The sequence below is a fragment of the Phyllobates terribilis genome, unplaced genomic scaffold (assembly GCF_046119375.1).
Source record: "Phyllobates terribilis strain yellow unplaced genomic scaffold, ASM4611937v1 Scaffold_3__8_contigs__length_932513732, whole genome shotgun sequence".
Lineage (NCBI taxonomy): Eukaryota > Metazoa > Chordata > Amphibia > Anura > Dendrobatidae > Phyllobates > Phyllobates terribilis.
In genome coordinates this window covers 913,071,929-913,094,858 of record NW_027362763.1, presented here as the reverse complement: position 1 = coordinate 913,094,858, position 22,930 = coordinate 913,071,929, and positions in this window count along the sequence as shown.

The following is a 22,930-nucleotide window of genomic DNA, read 5'->3' as shown; positions in this document are numbered from 1 at the left end:
CTGTACTGCATGGCTCTTGTAAGGGGCATTGCAAGTTGCTCCGTCCTAATTTTTGGCAGCTTTTGCTTGGAAAGCATAAGCAAATACCATGGGACACCCACTCCGCAATAATGGGACTTATGTTTGCAATATGCTGTACTGCATGTGACGCGCCCCCTGGGCCTTGTGTACACGTGTGTGGGATACCCGGTGCCTGGTCTCTGGGGTCTGTAGTCTCCGTGGCGGTGACCCGGTCCCGTGGCTCAGGCTGGCAAACCAGTGGCAGTCTTTCTTAGGTTTTGAGGTTAATTGTCCGACTGCGCCACCCGTGGATTGCGGTCAGGGAGTACCACCGCTGCGAGGCAGACCGCTGAGGCTGGTGTTGTGTGCGCAGCATAGAATGGGATAACTCCCCACAGGAGGAGTATAGCCTCAGGGCAGTGAGTTTTGTATGAAGGGGGTGATGCTGCACGAGCGCAGCAGGAATGACTCAGAGTCTTTGCAGTGCAGTTCAGGGTCTTTACTGATGATTATAAGGTAGACCCTCCCGGGAGTACTGGCTAGCATAAGAGGCCTGGTCAGTCTGTGAGCAAGAAGGAGTTCCCCTGGCCAGGTGGAGTTGTAGGCCTCCCCGTCTGTCTGCACTCTTCCTGGCTACCTTGCTGTAAGCGGGTAGAAGTAGCCCACGTCCCTGAGTGTACCGTGTAGTGCTCACCCGTATGGCTGGTGACTTGGGGCCTTCTGTTAGCCTCCGCTCTACGACGGCGGTGCTGGTCCCTTGCTTGTGACTGAGCCTCCGGGCTTCTATGGCCAGAGGACCTGAAATACCCTGCCGGCTGGTTTCTGCTGCTGGATATATAAGTCCTCACAGCTTCGGACTCCTGTGTCCGGTTCCTATTGTCTTCTGCCAGGGCGAGCTCTGCTCAGCTTCCAGCCCCTGGTTTTTAGCTCCTAGCTCCTACAGAGCTCCTTGCTGTTACTTTCCCTTGCTCTCACTCTGACTCTGACTGTTCTCTGACTCACTCAACCCCGCCCCAGATCCAGTTTATAAGGGCAGAATTCTCCCCTCCCAGGATTGGGGCAGGAGAATGTTGCATGTTTAAGGGATCCTGACCAGGAAACCTCCCACTTGCTCTCCGATGTAATATCTCTATTACTGTGGTGACCAGACCCCTGGGGTGCCACACATGGCTCTTGTAAGGGGCATTGCAGTTCCTCATAATTTTTGGAAAGCCTTCCATTCACTGCTTAGGCCAACAGTGCACGGGAGACCCAGTTGCTATAAATGGAAAAAAAGGTTTAGTTAATGCCCTCTGACCTCCATGTCATTTCCAAGGGGCATTGGAGTGGCTCGAAATTTTTGGTAGGCATTGCACTCACTGTATGCCCTATAACTGTGTAGCCGAACTGCTCCTTTTGTTACAGAAACATATCGTACAAGACATATCTGGTTGACTGGCCTGATATTGATGTGAATGGTCTCTGTTCCTCCTGCTCTTTCTCCTTTGCCACTACCTCATCCATCATTTATCACCTGAAGCTTTGTTTTAACGGGAGTCATAGAACTTGGATAGTAGCAGGAAAACATCCAGCAATCCTCGGAGGAGGTAGGATATGCGCCAAAACGCTGACCACCTCAGGCCTAGCCGCTACTACATACATGCGCTTGCATTACAACAAAACAAAGCAGATGCTAACTTCTATCATCCTCATCATGCTCCTCACCTTGGCACTCTCAACTCCCCTGATGGAGAAGCCAGGGCCCACCGGAGGAGTCTGATAGTCCGATGGGCTCGGCCAATGCTGCCCTAAAGCAGGCCAGACTAAGAAAAGTGTGGGAAAGGTTACCGGGACAAATAGGGGTGGCTGGGGACCGAGTATGGACACCCGGCCACCCCCTGGAGGCTGGGGAGCAAGCGTGGACACCCGGCCACCAGGCGGCTGGGGACTGGGTATGGATTCCAGGCCGCCGACACAGCCATGGCGTGGTGGCCAGATTCCGCCTCCACATGCCTAAAAGGCCCAATTTAAAGTGCAATCAAGCAAGCAGTATGGTATTGCAGCCTGTGGGTGGGTGGGTGGCAGGCTGCATACTTGCGCTTGCATTGCAAGGAATGGGAGAGGTACAATTGAACACTGCCCTGGGACAAGGACTTGAATGAAGATAGTTGCAAGTCTGCATCTTCTGATGCGGTAAGGATCACTTATGATGGGTACACTTTTAGACAGTGACCTGGGAGTCAGAGATGCTTCCAGGGGTCTTTCCCATGCTGCTCCCTTTTCTTTTCAGCACTTTATGCATGTGTCACACAGCACATGGCCAGATAAGGTTGTAAAATGTTAAAATGACATTTCACGGTGAATGCATTTGTCATAGTTGAAAGCAATACAAAAGTGCAAAAACGCATAAAAAATGCTACTTGTGAACATAGCCGAAGGTGTGGAGGAGTATTTTTGTTTTTGGTCATTTATTTTAACTTATACACAAGTCTTTACCCTGGAAAGGATGTTCCTTAACATATTTCACAGGAAAAAGTTTCACTTTCGTTTTTGAACGTTTTATTGTGAGCCTGTAAAAGTGGCTTAATACCTCTGACCACGTTGTTGACAGCAGTGACCTGGGGGTCAGAAATGCTTCCTGGGGCGATCCCCATGCTGTCGCCATGTCATTTGAGCACTGTCACTATCGTTTTGGGCACTTGTTAGGCTTTTAAAAGACTGCCGGGGGTGCCACCGCAAAAATGCTCGAGTCTCCCATAGACTAACATTGGGCTCGTTGCTCGGGTCGAGCACCCGAGTATCACGGCGAGCTCGGCCCGAGCTTCGAGCACTCGAGCATTTTAGTGCTCACTCAACACTTTTTACAACCTTATCTGGCCATGTGCTGTGTGACACATGCATAAAGTGCTGAAAAGACATGGGAACAGCATGGGGAAGACCGCTGGAAGCATCTCTGACTCCCAGGTCACTGTCTAAAATTGTGCCCATCATAAATGATCCTTGCCGCATCAGAAGATGCAGACTTGCAACTATCCCCATGCAAGTTCTAGTCCCAGGGCAGTGTTCAATTGTACCTCCCCCATTCCTTGCATTACAAGTGCAAGTATGCAGCCTGCCACCCACCCACCCCTAGGCTGCAATACCATACTGCTTGCTTGCTTGAACTTGAAATTGGGCCTTTTAGGCATGTGGAGGCGGAATCTGGCCACCACGTCATGGCTGTGTTGGCGGCCTGGAATCCATACTCAGTCCCCAGCCGCCCAGCGGACGGGTGTCCATACTCGGTCCCCAGCCGCCCCACGGCCGGGTGTCCACAAACGGTCCCCAGCCGCCTGGGGGCAGCCGGGTGTCCATAAACGGTCCCCAGCCGCCACTATTTCTCCTTGGAACATCCCCCCACACACTTTTCTTAGCCCGGCCTGCTTTAGGCAGCATTGGACGAGCCCACCAGAGAACCAGACTCCTCCGGTGGGCCCTGACTTCTCCATCGGTGGAGTTGAGAGTGCCAAGGTGAGGAGCATGATGATGATGACAGAAGTTAGCCTCTGCTATGTTTTCTTTTAATGCAAGTGTAAGTGTGCAGCCTGCCACCCACCCACCCCCAGACTGCAATTCCATACTGCTAGCTTGCACTTGAAATGGGGCCTTTTAGTTTGGAGGAGGCCGAAGCTGGCCACTACCTCATGGCTGCTTCGGCAGCGAGGTATCCATACTCAGTCCCCAGCCGCCCCTATTTGTCCTTGTGTGCCTTATACATAAGATTAAGCGCGCATACCAAAGCATTACCTGTGCCCTCCCCAGTGCATTTAGTGGGAAGGAGAGCCTATTCCGCTGTAGTGTGTGCATGCCAAACCCTTGTTCATGGTACATGCGAAGATGCCTCCCACCTTGCACCTGTCGTTGCAGACTTGCAACTATCCCCATTCAAGTACTTGTCCCAGGGCAGTGTTCAATTGTACCTCTCCCATTCCTTGCAATGCAAGCGCAAGTATGCAGCCTGCCACCCACCCACCCCCCGGCTGCAATACCATTCTGCTTGCTTGCTTGAACTTTAAATTGGGCCTTTTAGGCATATGGAGGCAGAATCTGGCCACCATGCCATGTCTGTGTCGGCGGCCTGGTATCCATACTCAGTCCCCAGCCGCCTGTTGGACGGGAGTCCCCGCTTGCTCCCCAGCCTCCAGGAGGTGGCCGGGTGTCCATACTCGGTCCCCAGCCACCCCTATTTGTCCCGGTAACCTTTCCCACACTTTTCTTAGCCTGGCCTGCTTTAGGGCAGCATTGGCCGAGCCCACCGGACTATCAGACTCCTCCGGTGGGCCCTGGCTTCTCCATCAGGGGAGTTGAGAGTGCCAAGGTGAGGAGCATGATGAGGATGATAGAAGTTAGCATCTGCTTTGTTTTGTTGTAATGCAAGCGCATGTATGTAGTAGCGGCTAGGCCTGAGGTGGTCAGCATTTTGGCGCATATCCTACCTCCTCCGAGGATTGCTGGATGTTTTCCTGCTACTATCCAAGTTCTATGACTCCCGTTAAAACAAAGCTTCAGGTGATAAATGATGGATGAGTTAGTGGCAAAGGAGAAAGAGCAGGAGGAACAGGGACCATTCACATCAATATCAGGCCAGTCAACCAGATATGTCTTGTAGGATATGTTTCTGTAACAAAAGGAGCGGTTCGGCTGTACAGTTATAGGGCATACAGTGAGTGCAATGCCTACCAAAAATTTCGAGCCACTCCAATGCCCCTTGGAAATGACATGGAGGTCAGAGGGCGTTAACTAAACCTTTTTTTCCATTTATAGCAACTGGGTCTCCTGTGCACTGTTGGCCTAAGCACTGAATGGAAGGCTTTCCAAAAATTATGAGGAACTGCAATGCCCCTTACAAGAGCCATGTGTGGCACCCCAGGGGTCTGGTCACCACAATAATAGAGATATTACGTCGGAGAGCAAGTGGGAGGTTTCCTGATCAGGATCCCTTAAACATGCAACATCCTCCTGCCCCAGTCCTGGGAGGGGAGAATTCTGCCCTTATAAACTGGATCTGGGGCGGGGTTGAGTGAGTCAGAGAACAGAGAACAGTCAGAGTCAGAGTGAGAGCAAGGGAAAGTAACAGCAAGGAGCTCTGTAGGAGCTAGGAGCTAAAGACCAGGGGCTGGAAGCTGAGCAGAGCTCGCCCTGGCAGAAGACAATAGCAACCGGACACAGGAGTCCGAGGCTGTTAGGACTTATATATCCAGCAGCAGAAACCAGCCGGCAGGGGATTTCAGGTCCTCTGGCCATAAAAGCCCGGAGGCTCAGTCACAAGCAAGGGACCAGCACCGCCGTCATGGAGCGGAGGCTAATAGAAGGCCCCAAGTCTCCAGCCATACGGGTGAGCACTACACGGTACACTCAGGGACGTGGGCTACTTCTACCTGCTTACAGCAAGGTAGCCAGGAAGAGTGCAGACAGACGGGGAGTCCTACAACTCCACCTGGCCAGGGGAACTCCTGCTTGCTCACAGACTGACCAGGCCTCTTAAGCTAGCCAGTACTCCCGGGAGGGTCTACCTTATAATCATCAGTAAAGACCCTGAACTGCACTGCAAAGACTCTGAGTCGTTCCTGCTGCGCTCGTGCACCATCACCCCCATCATCCACACTCACTGCCCTGAGGCTATACTCCTCCTGTGGGGAGTTATCCCATTCTCTGCTGCGCACACAACACCAGCCTCAGCGGTCTGCCTTGCAGCGGTGGTACTCCCTGACCGCAATCCACGGGTGGCACAGTCGGACAATTAACCTCAAAACCTAAGAAAGACTGCCACTGGTTTGACCAGCCTGAGCCACAGGACCGGGTCACCGCCACGGAGACTACAGACCCCAGAGACCCGGCACTGGTTATCCCACACACGTGTACACACGGCCCAGGGGGCGCGTCACATGCAGTACAGCATATTACAAACATAAGTCCCATTATTGCGGAGTGGGTCTCCCATAGTATTTGCTTATGCCTTGCAAGCAAAAGCTGCCAAAAATTAGGACGGAGCAACTTGCAATGCCCCTTACAAGAGCCATGCAGTACAGCATATTACAAACATAAGTCCCATTATTGGGGAGTGGGTCTCCCATAGTATTTGCTTATGCCTTGCATGCAAAAGCTGTCAACAATTAGGACGGAGCAACTTGCAATGCCCCTTACAAGAGCCATGCAGTACAGCATATTACAAACATAAGTCCCATTATTGGGGATTGGGTCTCCCATAGTATTTGCTTATGCGTTGCAAGCAAAAGCTGCCAAAAATTAGGACGGAGCAACTTGCAATGCCACTTACAAGAGCCATGCAGTACAGCATATTACAAACATAAGTCCCATTATTGGGGAGTGGGTGTCCCATAGTATTTGCTTATGCCTTGCAAGCAAAAGCTGCCAAAAATTAGGACGGAGCAACTTGCAATGCCCCTTACAAGAGCCATGCAGTACAGCATATTACAAACATAAGTCCCATTATTGGGGAGTGGGTCTCCCATAGTATTTGCTTATGCCTTGCAAGCAAAAACTGCCAAAAATTAGGATGGAGCAACTTGCAATGCCCCTTACAAGAGCCATGCAGTACAGCATATTACGAACATAAGTCCCATTATTGGGGAGTGGGTCTCGCATAGTATTTGCTTATGCTTTCCAAGCAAAAGCTGCCAAAAATTAGGACGGAGCAACTTGAAATGCCCCTAACAAGAGCCATGCAGTACAGCATATTACAAACATAAGTCCCATTATTGGGGAGTGGGTGTCCCATAGTATTTGCTTATGCCTTGCAAGCAAAAGCTGCCAAAAATTAGGACGGAGCAACTTGCAATGCCCCTTACAAGAGTCATGCAGTACAGCATATTACAAACATAAGTCCCATTATTGGGGAGTGGGTGTCCCATAGTATTTGCTTATGCCTTGCAAGCAAAAGCTGCCAAGAATAAGGACGGAGGAACTTGCTATGCTGGCACCCTTGTGTTATAGTGGTGGTGGAGGCTGAGGATAAGGAGAAGAAGATAAAACAGCCAAAACGAGGAAACATATACCCATGTGTGGGTGTGAAGCGGTGCATGTGAATACACCTCCTGAAATAACACAGTGGATTTGACTTTATGTTACTCTGCTGTCATTTGGTGGTGATGAGAAGTCTGGCCCAATCCAGCCCATGTTCATTTTGATAAGGGTCAGCTTGTCAGCATTGTCAGTTGACAGGCGAGTGCGCTTATCAGTTATAACTCCCCCAGCGGCGCTAAAAACACGCTCCGATAACACGCTAGCGGCAGGGCAGGCCAGGACCTCCAAGGCGTACAGAGCGAGTTCATTCCAAGTGTCCAGCTTGGATACCCAATAATTAAAACGCACAGAGGAATGACAGAGGACGCTGGTACGGTCGGCAAGGTACTCCCTCACCATCTTTTGAAACTTTCCACTCCTTGTGAGAGTACCCCGCGCCTCAGGGCCTGTAAGCTGGGCGAGTGTCAGAAAACTGTCCCAGAACTTTGACAGTGTTACCCTGCATCTGCTGGATTGGAGTTGCATCTCTCTCGCCTGTACGCCTTGGTTGGGCAACGAACTGTGACCTCTGCCGCTAGCGTGTTCAGATGGGAATTTTTTTAAGAGTTCTGCAGCAAGGGCCTTCTGGTACTGCCCCATTTTTGTAGACCTCTCCACCTCAGGAATAAGAGAGTGAAAGTTCTCCTTGTAGCGGGGGTCTACAAGTGTCACCAACCACTAATGACTGTCACCCAACATTTTGATAACGCGAGGGTCACGGTTAAGGCTGCGTAACATAAAGTCAGCCATGCGTGCCAGACTGGTAACGGACAAGATTTCCGTGTCCTCACCAAGATGACGACTGACCATGCTCTCCTCCTCCTCCTCCTCTTCCTCCTCCCCCCTGTCCTCAGGCCACCCACGCTTTACTGACGGTATGACATTCTACAGCTACGACCGTCTACAACGCTTGGTAGCAGCTCCTGTTCCTCCTCCTCCTCCCCCTCCTCCTCCTCTCCCTCATTGTCCCCCAATGCACGTTGGGATGAGATGAGGCTGGGCTGTGTGTAATCGCCCGCTACGGCTTCTTGATCCATCTCATCATATTCTGGCTGCAATGACTCCTCTTTAATTCACTGCAGAGAGCGTTGCAAAAGACAGACAAGTGGGATGCTGACACTAATGATGGCGTCATCGCCACTCACCATTTTGGTGGCCTCCTCAAAGTTTGTCAGGATGGTACATATGTCAGACATCCAGGTCCACTCCTGAGATCTTATGTGTGGAGCCTGACCTGAATATCGACGGCCTTGTTGCAGCTGGTACTCCACAACTGCTCTCTTCTGCTCACAAATCCTTTGCAACATGTGGAAGGTAGAGTTCCAACGTGTGGGGACATCACACACTAGTCGGTGTGCCAGAAGCTGCAAACGCTGCTGCAACACAGCAAGGGCGGCGGAAGCTGTAGCCGACTTGCGAAAATCTGCGTACTTTCACGAGCAGATCTGGCAACTCGGGGTACGATTTAAGAAACCGCTGAACCACGAGGTTAAGCACATGAGCCAGGCATGGTACGTGTGTGATCTCACCTCGCCTCAGAGCCGCCACCAGGTTACGGCCATTGTCACACACGACCATGCCGGGATGTAGGTTTAGCCGTCTCAGCCACAGATCTGCCTGCTCTTTCACAGCTGTCCACAACTCACAAGCAGTGTGAGGTTTATCACCTAAGCTTATGAGTTTCAGCACAGCCTGTTGCCGCTTGGCGGAGGCAGTACTGCAATGCTTCCAGCTTGTAACTGATGTGGTGATATCTGAGATGGAGGCTGAACATGAGGAGGAGGAGAAGAAGGAGGAGGATGCGGGGCAACTCTGACTGACATAGGGCCCGCAATCCTCGGTGTGGGGAGGATGTGTTCCGTCCCAAGGTCCGACTGGGTCCACTATGTTTACCCAGTGTGCCGTCAGAGAGATGTACCGTCCCTGGCCACAAGCACTTGTCCACGTGTCCGTTGTCAGGTGGACTCTCCCAGTAACTGCGTTGTTGAGGGCACGGCAGATGCTTTGGGACACGTGCATGTGTAGTGCGGGGATGGCACACCGGGCAAAATAGTGTCGGCTGGGGACCGAGTACCGAGGGACGGCCACCGCCATAAGATTGTGGAAGGATTCCGTCTCCACCAGCCAAAAAGGCAGCATTTCCAACGCAAGAAGTCGTGAAATGTGCGAATTTAGGACTGTGGCCTGTGGGGCATTAGCTGTGAATTTCCGCTTTCGTTCAAAGGTCTGGGATATGGACAATTGAACACTGCGGTGGGACGTGGACGTGGACGTTGATGCTGTATCTTGAGAAACTGCCATAACAAGTGAAGACTGAGAGGAGGGGGCATCTTTACATGCAGTATGGACAGGGGATTGCCTTGCACACACAACAGGGGGTTCTATTGCACGCACAACAGTGGAAGAAGTAGTGGTGACACCCGCTGACACTGGTAGTGGACTCTGGGTTTCGCCCCACAATGTCGGGTGCTTTGCTGCCATGTGCCTGATCATGCTGGTGGTGGTCAGGCTGGTAGTTTTGTCACCACTGCTGATGCTCGCATGGCAGGTGGAACATATGGCCTTTTTGGGTTTATCAGCAGAGTCTTTAAAAAAATTACAGACTCTGGAAGACCTACCCCTTGTACTGGCAACGTCCCTCGTGTTGGTGTTACGGGGAACGGTTGCCTGACTTCTGTCTGCGGCCACCACACTGCTTCTTCCTGCCTGTTGGGGTACTCTGCCTCCCTCCCCCTGTGTGCTGCTGGCCTCACTCAGCATGTCCTCCTTCCACATTGGGTCAGTTACTAGATCATCCACCACCTACTCCTCTTCCACTTGCGCACCACGATCCTCCTCCTCACTTCCTGGCAATTGTATCTCGTCATCGTCCACCTCTTGTGACAGATTGCCAACGTCGACTTCCTGTGGCCGTGGCTGTTCAAATATTTGGGCATCGCAACATGGGATCTCCTCTTCCACCACTTCAAGCGTATCAGGCGAGGGGCCCAAATATGGAAATGGACCAGTGAACAGCTCTTCAGAGTGTCCAAGTGTGGGATCACTTGCTGTCTGACGACACTCGGCATGGTGGGAGGAAGGAGCATCAGGGTGAGGAAGAGTATGCGGTCGAGACTCACGGCTACTAAGAGTTGACCGTGTGGAAGACAGACCGGAGGTGGTGGTGCCCAGGTAACTGGAAGTATTATCTGCTATCCAATTAATAACCTGTTCACACTGATCAGTTCTCAATACTGGTGTTGTTCTGTGCTTCCCTAGTAATTCGGTCAAGAAGTGGGAGCGAGAAGATGCGGCTGTTGGTTGTGGCACATTTTCACCTTGACCACGGCCCCGTCCTCTGCACGAACCATCAACAGAACGTCCACTTCCACATCCCTTGCCACGCGCCTTGCCCATTGTAAATGAAGTAAAATAGCTTACACTTGCACTATCAATGGAAAAATGGTAATAAAGAGTAGATTAGAGCTGTGTAAGAGGAAAACCACAGTTATTTCAACAGATATATTTTTGTGTCACAACAGTCTGGAGACACTACTGTTTTTCTTTACGGAAAAAACTACCAAAAGCTGAATAATAGAGATTTTTTACCGTGGGATGGCAAAACCACAGTTATTGTTTACTGGGATACACCACACTTTTTTAAATAGAGATATTTGCGGCTGAACAGTGAGCGACACACTCAAACTGCTTTTTTTTTAGATACCAAAGGCCCAAAACTGGATAGTACAGCGATTTGACCCGTGGAACTGCGAAACCACACTGGGATGTCGGGCCTACACAAGACTATTTTCAACAGATATATTTTTGTGTCACAACAGTCAGGAGACACTACTGTTTTATTTCACGGAAAAAACTACCAAAAGCTGAATAATAGAGATTTTTTACTGTGGGATGGCAAAACCACAGTTATTGTTTACTGGGGTATATCACACTTTTTTAAATAGAGATATTTGCGGCTGAACAGTGAGCGACACACTCAAACTACTTTTTTTTTAGATACTAAAGGCCCAAAACTGCATAGTACAGCGATTTGACCCGAGGAACTGCGAAACCACACTGGGATGTCGGGCCTACACAAGACTATTTTCAACAGATATATTTTTGTGTCACAACAGTCAGGAAACACTACTGTTTTTCTTTACGGAAAAAACTACCAAAAGCTGAATAATAGAGATTTTTTACCGTGGTATGGCAAAAACACAGTTATTGTTTACTGGGATACACCACACTTTTTTAAATAGAGATATTTGCGGCTGAACAGTGAGCGACACACTCAAACTGCTTTTTTTTTAGATACCAAAGGCCCAAAACAGGATAGTACAGCGATTTGACCCGTGGAACTGCGAAACCACACTGGGAAGTTGGGCCTACACAAGACTATTTTCAACAGATATATTTTTGTGTCACAACAGTCAGGAGACACTACTGTTTTTTTTTACGTAAAATATACCAAAACCTGAATAATAGAGATTTTTTACCGTGGGATGGCAAAACCACAGTTATTATTTACTGGGGTATACCACACTTTTTTAAATAGAGATATTTGCGGCTGAACAGTGAGCGACACACTCAAACTGCTTTTTTTTTAGATACCAAAGGCCCAAAACTGGATAGTAAAGCGATTTGACCCATGGAACTGCGAAACCACACTGGAATGTCGGGCCTACACAAGACTATTTTCAACAGATATATTTTTGTGTCACAACAGTCAGGAGACACTACTGTTTTTCTTTATGGAAAAAACTACCAAAACCTGAATAATAGAGATTTTTTACCGTGGGATGGCAAAACCACAGTTATTGTTTACTGGGGTATACCACACTTTTTTAAATAGAGATATTTGCGGCTGAACAGTGAGCGACACACTCAAACTGCTTTTTTTTTTAGATACAAATGGCCCAAAATGGATAATGCAGAGGTTTGAACCGTGGAAGTGCAAAACAACACTTCTGTTTCTCTAGCCTACACCAGACTATTTTCAACAGTTATATTTGTGTCTGAAAAATCAGAGACACGCTTTTTTTTGGGGGGGGGGGCACCAAAAGGTTAATAAGACGGGTATTTGTACAGTGTGAAGGAAGAAAAAAAAAGGAGGATTTAGATGAAAAAAAAAGGATTTTTCCTGGCCCCCGACCCCTGGTGCTAAGTCCAGCAATTTCAGCAACAGGAGCACACAGGACTGTAATGCAGCGTTTGCTGGTATAACCACTGTGCCTCCTATACAGCCTGCCTGCCTGGTATCTGGGTTGGATATTAGTTCTGAAAAGGACTGTTTGTTTGTTCTGGCAGCCTTTACAGACCCTACACTAACTATTTCGCAGTTTATATCTCTCCCTAAATCAGCAGCGCTGTCCCTACACTGTCTAATCCGGAGCGACTGTGTACAAGATGGCGGCGCCCGTTTTTAAATACTCGAGGTGACGATGTGCGGCCAGCCAATCAGTGTAATGCCCACAACCAACATGGCTGCAGCATTACAGTGACTGGCTGGCAATCCCTGCATGTTCATTGGCTCTGTAAAAGCACCAAACATGCAGGGCGGAGACAGCCGCGTGCGCTTATCTGTCAGCACACCACCAGCAGCGCTGAACACGTTCAGAGAGAACAAAATTTATTATTAATTTGAAAGCTGGTGGAGCTTAGTATAGATGGCCTAATAGAATGAGTACCACACACTGCTACAGGCCCAAAATAATTTTCCAGGCAAGATGCAGCTAAAAATTATTAGTAATTTGAAAGCTGGTGGAGCTTAGTATAGATGGCCTAATAGAATGAGTACCACACACTGCTACAGGCCCAAAATTATTTTCTGGGCTAGATGCAGCTAAAAATTATTATTAATTTGAAAGCTTAAAATGGTTGGTGAGGTGATTTTAACAAATCCTCAAGCTTTTACTCTCCCCAGGATGACACAGGGGTAGAAAAGTCCTGGCGGATCCATGATTTGTTCATCTTTATGAACGTGAGTCTGTCTACATTGTCAGTGGACAGTCTCGTGCGCTTATCTGTCAGTACATCACCAGCAGCGCTGAACACACGTTGAGAGAGAACGCTGGCTGCGGGGCATGACAAGATCTCCAAGGCGTGAGTGGCGAGCTCCGGCCGTTTATCCAGATTGAATGCCCAAAAAGAGCAAGGGTCCAGTGACACAGTCATGGCTTCGATGTTCACTTGGAGATACTCCTGTACCATCGTCTCTAGGCGTTGACTATGTGTCTGATTTCTTGTCTCCTGTGGCCTTGCAAAGGATGGGCTAAAAAAGTGGTGAAAGGATTCCGCAAAATTGCTGTTACCAGCAGATACTGTGTTTCTGTTACGGTTTGAGTGCTGAAGACTCTACAGTCCCACGGTTGGCAAGTTAGAACTGTGAAATTCACTACGTGCACCACTGGTGTTTTGTGGAAAAGCACATGTAAGATTCTACAACAGTCTCTGCTGATACTCCTGCATGCGTGAATCCCTTTCTATGGCAGGAATTATTTGGGCAAATTTACTTTTGTACCGAGGATCTAAGAGTGTGGCTACCCAGTAGTCAGGATTATTTAGAATTCCGACAATTCGAGGGTCATCTTGCAGGTAGTGCAGCAAGAAGGCACTCATGTGTCTTGCGCATCCAGGATCACCAAGTCCCTGTTGTGTTGGTGGCGAGGTAAGAATCATGCTTCCTTCCTCTGCCCTCTCCCACCAACCTCGCACAACAGAAATGTGATCAAGGTCTCCCTCATCTGATGAGCCTTCCATGCCCATCGCCAGTTCGTCCTCCACTTCTTCCTGGGCTCCTGCACCTTCCTCACTAGTTTGACTGCTACCATGCGCCCTGGTTAATCCCTCTCCCCCACCCTGCCATGCCTGCCACCTTGGTGCTGCCGACCGTCTGGACCTTGCAGATGTTAGCCCTTCCGCATACAACTCCTCCTCCTCTACTTCCTCCACCTCCTCTTGTCCCACCACCTGGCTCCGAATTCTGTTTAACATGTGCTCCAGCATGTAAATCACCAGAATAGTCATGCTGATAATGGCATCGTCAGCACTAAACATCTTCATCGCCATTTCAAAACTGTGCAGAAGGGTGCATAGGTCCCTGATCTGAGACCACTCCTCCAGCGTGATTTGCCCCACCTCTGGATCTCGTTGGCCCAGGCTATAAGTCAGAACATATTGCACCAGGGCTTGTCGGGCTGCCACAGTCGCTGCAACATGTGCAGAGTTGAATTCCACCGTGTTGGCACATCGCATTTTAGCCGGTGAAGTGGCAGGCCCAACGACTTCTGTAGAGATGTAAGTTGCTGAGCTGCAGGATGCAAACGGTGGAAGTGAGCACACAGCGACCGTGCCCTCTGCAGAAGGCCATCTAGTCCGGGATAGTGGGCTAAAAATTGCTGGACAACCAGGTTCAACACGTGAGCCATACAAGGCACGTGTGTGACATTGCCCCGGCGAAGGGCTGCACCCAGGTTTGCAGCATTGACGCACACGGCCTTCCCTGGTTGCAGGTCCAGTGGAGACAACCATTCATGAAACTGTTTCTCCAGAGCTGACCACAACTCCTCAGCTGTGTGACTCACATTTGCCAGACATTTCAAAGTAAAAACCGCCTGATGATGTTGAGCCCTGTTGCCAGCATAGTAAGGAGATGTGTAGGATCACTTCTGCGCAGTTAGAAAGCGGGTGGCATGACCAGACAGGCTTTGCGTGCAGGTGGAGGACCGAGAGGAGGTTGTGGAGGCAGAAGCAGTGCAGGAACTTCGAGATAAAGAGGATTGACGCACAGCTCGTGGGGACGGTAAGACTTGGACAGCAGCCCCTTGTCCTGCTGTCACCATAGCTACCCAGTGCCCAGTCAGTGACATGCAACGCCCCTGTCCATGCCTACTCGTCCAAGTGTCTGTGGTGAAATGCACCCTGTCACACACAGAGTTTCTCAAAGAAGCGGTGATGTTGTGTGCGACATGCTGGTGGACCGCAGGCACACCTTTCTTTGAGAAGTAGTGCCGACTGGGCATCTGGTACTGGGGCACTGCGACGGACATAAGGTCTCGAAAATCATCTGTGTCCACCAGGCGGAAAGGCAGCATTTCTGTAGCCCAGAGCTTGCAGATGATGAAATTCAACGTCTTAGCTTTCTCATGGCTAGGAGGAAATCGTCTTTTACTTGTCCACATCTGAGGGACCGAGGGCTGGCTGTTGTACTTAGACGGGGTTGAGTAGGGTGTCCCCGGCAAACTGACGGTCTGTGAGGAAGATGAAGGTGGAAAAGTTAGGTTGCCTTGATCCAAAGGTGGTGCTCTCAATGTCGGAGAGCGCTCAACACCAGCTGGTGTTTCCACTTCTAAATGAAATGATGACCTGCCAATCACACTGGCTTTTGCGGGTAAAGAGGTGGCACGTCTGCGTCTCAAAACAGGTGTGACTGCTGTCCCCACAGTCACAGAGGATGAAGATGCCGCGGAAGCACAAGATGGGGCAGACGGTGGTTGGCCCGGCCCGCTAGGCCTCATTGTAGCACAGTGAGCTTCCCACTGCAACTTATGCTTCATATCCATGTGACGATTCATGCATGAAGTAATCAAACTATGGATTTTTTGGCCTCTACTTAGCCTTTGGTAACAAATGTTACAGGTAACATGAGTTGGGTCATCCTTATCAATCTGAAAAAATGCCCAGACTATGCAAGGCTTAGAACCCATGCGACCTGAAGTGCCACCACGACTTGTGGTCAGAGGCAGAGTTGTGTTTGAGGATGCAGTTGTTGACGTGCTTCCAGTACTACGTCTCTGTCCAGGAAGGTGCAACCTGACCTCGTCATCACTAGCATCCTCCTCCACCTTCTCTGATGACCTCATCGGCTATCTGACTGTGGGTTGACAGTAAGTGGGATCTGCAACCTCGTCATCATCACCCTGTGTGTTCTCACACCCGTCGACCTCAGAGCCAACCTCTTCCTGCCCTGACAAAAAACTCAAGTTGTCGCTCCAATCAGGTATTTGAGTCTCATCATCGTCTTCCTCATTGTCTCCACCAACAGGAGTTACAGTTTGGGAACAAGAGTCTACATTATGCTCTGAATCTTCTTCATCTGGTCCTGGATCCGACTCATAAAGATTCTGGGCATCAGTGCAGATCATTTCCTCGTCTGGATTCACAGAAGCTCTGGAGCCGACCTCTGATTCCCAGGCTATAGTATGAGTAAACAGCTCTGCAGACTCAACCATCTGTTCTACCCCATACTCCGACGGGCAGCTGGAGACTTGGGAGCTGAGAGGAAGCAAGTGCGATTGGGGTGACACCTCTGAGGACTGGAGTATTTGTGATGTTGAAGTTGAGGTGGAGGAGAGCCCATTTAAAGGAGCACTTAATATCCGTTGAAGCACCTGCTGTTTTTGTGCCTCATCTGAAATTTGTAGCGATGGGCATGGCCATAAGAAAGGGATCGTATCACATTGTCCATTAAAAGAAGTAGACATCTTAGTTTGGCTGGAAGATGGTCTTTCTTCTGCAGATGTTACTGTTGCTTTAACACCTACCCCACGGACACAACCTTTTTTTCCCTTCCCAACACGCCTATTCCCCTTTCCACCAGCAGCAGGCCTTTTGCCACTCATTTTGGTGGTTAACTAATTGACAACTCTGGAGTTGTTTGCACAAAAAACGATGGATGGAAACCGAGCAGAGCTGAGTGGCCAAATTGTGGTACTAGCCCAAAAGGATTGGCTGGGTTAGAAGCAGTAAAACAATTTTATTAGATACACAGGTGGTGGAGCTTGGTATAGATGGCCTAATAGAATGAGTACCAAACACTGCTACAGGCCCAAAATTATTTTCCAGGCAAGATGCAGCTAAAAAGTATTAGTAATTTAAAAGCTGGTGGAGCTTAGTATAGATGGCCTAATTGAAAGAGTACCACACACTGCTAATATGCCCAAAATTATTTTCCAGGCAATATGCTGCAAAAAATTATTACTAATTTCAAAGCTGGTGGAGCTTAGTATAGGTGGCCTAATAGAATGAGTACCACACACTGCTAATATGCCCAAAATTATTTTCCAGGCAAGATGCAGCTAAAAATTATTACTAATTTCAAAGCTGGTGGAGCTTGGTATTGATGGCCTAATAGAATGAGTACCAAACACTGCTACAGGCCCAAAATTATTTTCCAGGCAAGATGCAGCTAAAAATTATTAGTAATTTAAAAGCTGGTGGAGCTTAGTATAGATGGCCTAATAGAAAGAGTACCACACACTGCTAATATGCCCAAAATTATTTTCCAGGCAATACGCAGCAAAAAATTATTACTAATTTCAAAGCTGGTGGAGCTTAGTATAGGTTTGCTAATAGAATGAGTACCACACACTGCTAATATGCCCAAAATTATTTTCCAGGCAAGATGCAGCTAAAAATTATTACTAATTTCAAAGCTGGTGGAGCTTGGTATTGGTGGCCTAATAGAAAGAGTACCACACACTGCTACAGGCCCAAAATTATTTTCCAGGCAAGATGCAGCTAAAATTTATTAGGAATTTGAAAGCTGGTGGAGCTTAGTATAGATGGCCTAATAGAATGAGTACCACACACTGCTAATATGCCCAAAATTATTTTACAGGAAAGATGCAGCTAAAAATTATTATTAATTTCAAAGCTGGTGGAGCTTGGTATAGGTGGCCTAATACAATGAGTACCACACACTGCTACTATGAACAAAATTATTTTCTTGGCTAGATGCAGCTAAAAATTATTATTAATTTCAAAGCTGGTGGAGCTTAGTATAGATGGACTAATACAATGAGTACCACACACTGCTACTAAGCCCAAAATTATATTCTGGGCTTGATGCAGCTAAAAATTATTATTAATTTCAAAGCTGGTGGAGCTTTGTATAAATGGCCTAATACAATGAGTACAACACACTGCTACTATGCCCAAAATTATTTTCCGGGCTAAATGCAGCTAAAAATTATTATTAATTTCAAAGCTGGTGGAGCTTGGTATAGATGGCCTAATACAATGAGTACCACACAGTGCTACTATGCCCAAAAGGTTTTGCTTGGCTAGGTGCAGTAAAAAATTTGTGTTACATACTCAGGTGGTGTAGCTTGCAACACAGATACGCTACTCCACTGACTAACACACACTGCAAGAGGCCAAAAAGGATTTGCTTAGCTAGATTTAGCCAAATGCTGTGAAAAACACTTGCACAGCACTAAAACAGGCCTGCCTGGCAAAAAGTCATAGGAACTGATGTAACCTAGCCTTCAAAAGGGCTGGAATTACAACTAGTCACTACTCCCAACCTATCTGTCTATTTAAGAGCACAGACCTGCTTGCTAAAAGTGCTAGGAACTGCTGTAACCTAGCCCTCAATAGGGCTGCAATTACAAACTAGTTCCTACTCCCTAAACCTTTCTGTCTATTTAAGAGAAAATTTGCTAGCAATTCAGTTACACAATATAGCGCTAACAGCAGCAGCAGTGCCATCTAACACTCAGCTCCAGCAGTGAGAAAATGGTGGCGACGGGGAAAATGGCTGGGTCTTATAGGGCAAGGACATGTGACATACACAGCCAATGACACATGTTCTTGCTTGTGTGAAAAAAAGCACGTCGCACCGTGTGTGCGCTGCTGATAGGCGGACAGACCGCACCTCCCCACTGTAGATGTGGGAAAGAGAAAAAAAAATAGAAATCTTCATTATTTCTGCAGAGATCCATCCCATTCCCCTCCCCCCGCCCCGCTGTACACTCAAACTGTGTATTAACATTGATTATCAGCATTACTGTGAAAAAATCCAGTTACTATTTTGGTGCAAGAACAGTTATAGAACATAACCTCGAACAGCAGGATTTTTGTCAAATCGTTAGGGTTCGTCGAACACCGCCCAAAACAGCTCGAATTTGAAATTGGCGAACAGTTCGATTCGAACACCGCTCATCTCTAGTGCAGAGTTCTGAAGTGGTAATTGCAGCTCCAGTAGCGTCAAGTGTGCCACCACTACCTTTTACATTCAGAATCTGCAGAGAAACTCGCAATGACACATTAAATCATGAAATTTTGTTAACTTTGATTAATTTCTGTCAACCTAGATTAATTTCTGAGTACAGATCACTGTGAAAATTATGAATCAATGAGTGCATGGAAAAAAAATATAAAGCTATTGACTGTGTAAGAGATCTATGCGATCAGAATGAACATTCATCTCGAGCTGATGATACCACCTAGCACCTGTCCCTATTGTAAATGCATTTAACAGCGATATCACTACAGAAGAGAATACTGTAGCTTTGTAATATTTTCATGCAACACCAGCAGCACACAGTATTAGGCAATAATACCTGGCTGGATCGGTGTAATACGTTATCCATAATGCGATAGCTCACCCGTAACCAAATTTCAGATAAGAGAGGTAATATTTAGTGTTAAGCAAGCACTAAAATGCTCGGGTGCTCGAAGCTCAGGCCGAGCTCAAAGTGATACTCGGGTGCTCGACCCGAGCAATGAGCCCAATGTTAGTCTATGGGAGACCCGAGCATTTTTGTGGCGGCACCCCCGGCAGTCTGTAGAAAGCCTAAAAAATGCCCAAAACGATAGTGACAGTGCTCAAATGACATGGGGACAGCATGGGGATCGCACCAGTAAGCATTTATGACCCCCAGGTCACTGCTGTCAACAACGTGGTCAGAGGTATTAAGCCACTTTTACAGGCTCACAATAAAACATACAAAAACGAAACTGAAACTGTTTTCCTGTGAAATATGTTAAGGAACATCCTTTCCGGGGTAAAGACTTGTGTATAAGGTAAAATAAATAGCCAAAAACAAAAATACTCCTCCACACCTTGGGCTATGTTCACAAGTAGCAATTTTTATGCGTTTTTGCACTTTTGTATTGCTTTCAACCGTGACAAATGCATTCACCGGGAAATGTAATTTTAACCCCTTAATAACATCTGACGTACTAATACGCGTCTGTGCCCTGGGACTTAAGAGCCAGACCCGTATTAGTACGTCATGGCGATCGCGCGCGCACACAGGCTGTGCGGGCGCGATCGCCGCCGGGTGTCAGCTGATTGTCATAGCTGACACCCGGTACTATGTGCAGGGAGCGGTCACGCACCGCTCCCAGCACATTAACCCCCGCGATGCTGCGATCGAAGTCGATCGAAGTCGATCGCGGCATTGCGGGGGCAAGGGGAGGTGATCGCCGATACTCACCTCCTCTTCCGGCTTCCTGCGCAGTCTGCAAAGGCTTCCCGGGTGTTGCCATGACGACCCGATGTCGTCATGACAACATCCGGGTCACCAGAGAGCAGGAAGATTGCTTGGACATGCGCAGTGCATCTCCAAGCAATCTTCACACTGTGCACTTCTGACAGCCTTCATGGCATAGGGATGGTGCTCTATTCCTGTGCCATGCAGGCGATCAGAAAAAAAAAAGTGAAAGTCCCAGAGTGGGACAAAGTAATAAAGTGTATAAACTGTGTGAAAGTGGAAAAAAAAAAAAAAAAAAATGTGCAAAAATATTATAAAAAAATAAAAAAAATAATACACCAAAAATAAAAATATAATGTACCCATCAATAAATATTATTATAAAAAAAATAAAAAAAAAACAATAAAAGTACACATATTTGGTATCGCCGCGTCCGGAACAACCTGACCTATAAAACTGTCCCACTAGTTAACCCTTTCAGTGAACACGGTAAAAAAAAAAAAAAAAAAACCAAGCAAAAAACAATGCTTTATCACCATACCGCCAAACAAAAAGTGGAATAACACGCGATCAAAAAGACGCATATAAATAAAAATGATACCGCTGAAAACGTCATCTCGTCCCGCAAAAAACAAGCCGCCATATAGCTCCATCAGCCGAAAAATAAAAAAGTTATAGCTCTCAGAATAAAGCGATACTAAAAAATATTTTTTTCTATAAAATAGCTTTTATTGTGTATAAGCGCCAAAACATAGAAAAATTATACAAATGTGGTACCGCTGTAAACGTACTGACCCAAAGAGTAAAGCTGCCTCATCAATTTTACCACACGCGGAACAGAATAAAAAAAAAAAAAAAAAAACAATTCCTGAATTGTTGGTTTTTGTTTATTCTGCCTCCCAAAAATCGGAATAGAAAGCGATCAAAAAATGTCACGTGCCTGAAAATGGCACCAATAACAACGTCAAGTCATCCCGCAAAAAACGAGCCATCACATGACTGTCTGCCAAAATTTGGAAAAATTATAGCTCTCAAAATATGGCGATGCAAAAACTAGATTTTACAAAAAATGCGTCTTTTAGTGTGTGACAGCTGTCAGTCATAAAAACCCCATATGATTCTGGCATTGCTGTAATCACACCGACCCGAAGAATAAAGTCGTCTAATCACTTATACCGCACAAGGAACGGCGTCAAAAATAAACTCTTGAGTTAGGATTGGGCTAGGGTTAGGGCTGGGTTTGGGGCTAGGGTTGTGCTGGGGCTAGGGTTGTGCTGGGGCTAGGGTTGTGCTGGGGCTAGGGTTGTGCTGGGGCTAGGGTTGTGCTGGGGCTAGGGTTGTGCTAGGGTTAGGGCTGGGGTTGGGATTTTTTTCAAAAGTAAGAAAAAAAGATGACGATATGGCGACTAGTGTTGAGAGCAAGTGCTCGCTACTTGAGTTTGCATCGGGTGCTCTGGTATGCATTTAGTATCGTGGGTATTTGAGTGACATGCTCGAGTCTCTGCCCCATATGCTTCGCGGCCAAAAAACTTTACGGGGATTGCCTGCCATGCACGAGCGATCCTCGCATGTTTTTTTTTTAGGTGTCTAATAACCGTGAAACATGCGGAGCAGGGACTCGAGCATGTCACTCGAGCACACGCTGTACATGGTGCATACCTGAGTACCCGATGCAAACTCAAGTAGCGAGCACTTGCGCTCAAGAATAATGAAAACTTATTCAATATGATGACCAAAATGTAAACAAATAATGTGCCGTACCTCTGGGTTCAAAATGTTCACTATACACCTTAATAAAATCTTTGAGGGGTATAGTTTCCAAAATGGTGACACTTGTGGGGGAGCTCCACTGTTTAGGCACATCACGGGCTCTCCAAACGCGACATGGTGTCCGCTAACAAATTGAATGGAAAATCGGCTCAAATTGTTAGCGGACACCACATTGCGTTTGGAGAGCCCCTCTGTGCCCAAACTTTGGAGCTCCCCCACAAGTGACCCCATTTTGGAAACTAGACCCCCCAAGGCACCTTTCTAGATGCATAGTGAGCACTTGGAACCCCCAGGTGCTTCACAAATTGATTCGTAAAAATGAAAAAGTGAAAAAAAAAACACTTTTTCATTTTTATGAATCAATTTGTGAAGCACCTGGGGTTCCAAGTGCTCACTATGAATCTAGATAGGTGCCTTGGGGGGTCTAGTTTCCAAAATGGGGTCACTTGTGGGGGAGCTCCAATGTTTGGGCACACAGGGACTCTCTAAATGCAACATGGTATCCGCTAACAAATTAAATGGAAAATCGGCTCAAATTGTTAGCGGACACCACATTGCGTTTGGAGAGCCCCTCTGTGCCCAAACTTTGGAGCTCCCCCACAAGTGACCCCATTTTGGAAACTAGACCCCCCAAGGCACCTTTCTAGATGCATAGTGAGCACTTGGAACCCCCAGGTGCTTCACAAATTGATTCGTAAAAATGAAAAAGTGAAAAAAAAAACACTTTTTCATTTTTATGAATCAATTTGTGAAGCACCTGGGGTTCCAAGTGCTCACTATGAATCTAGATAGGTGCCTTGGGGGGTCTAGTTTCCAAAATGGGGTCACTTGTGGGGGAGCTCCAATGTTTGGGCACACAGGGACTCTCCAAATGCAACATGATATCCGCTAACAAATTGTCGGCTCAAATTGTTAGC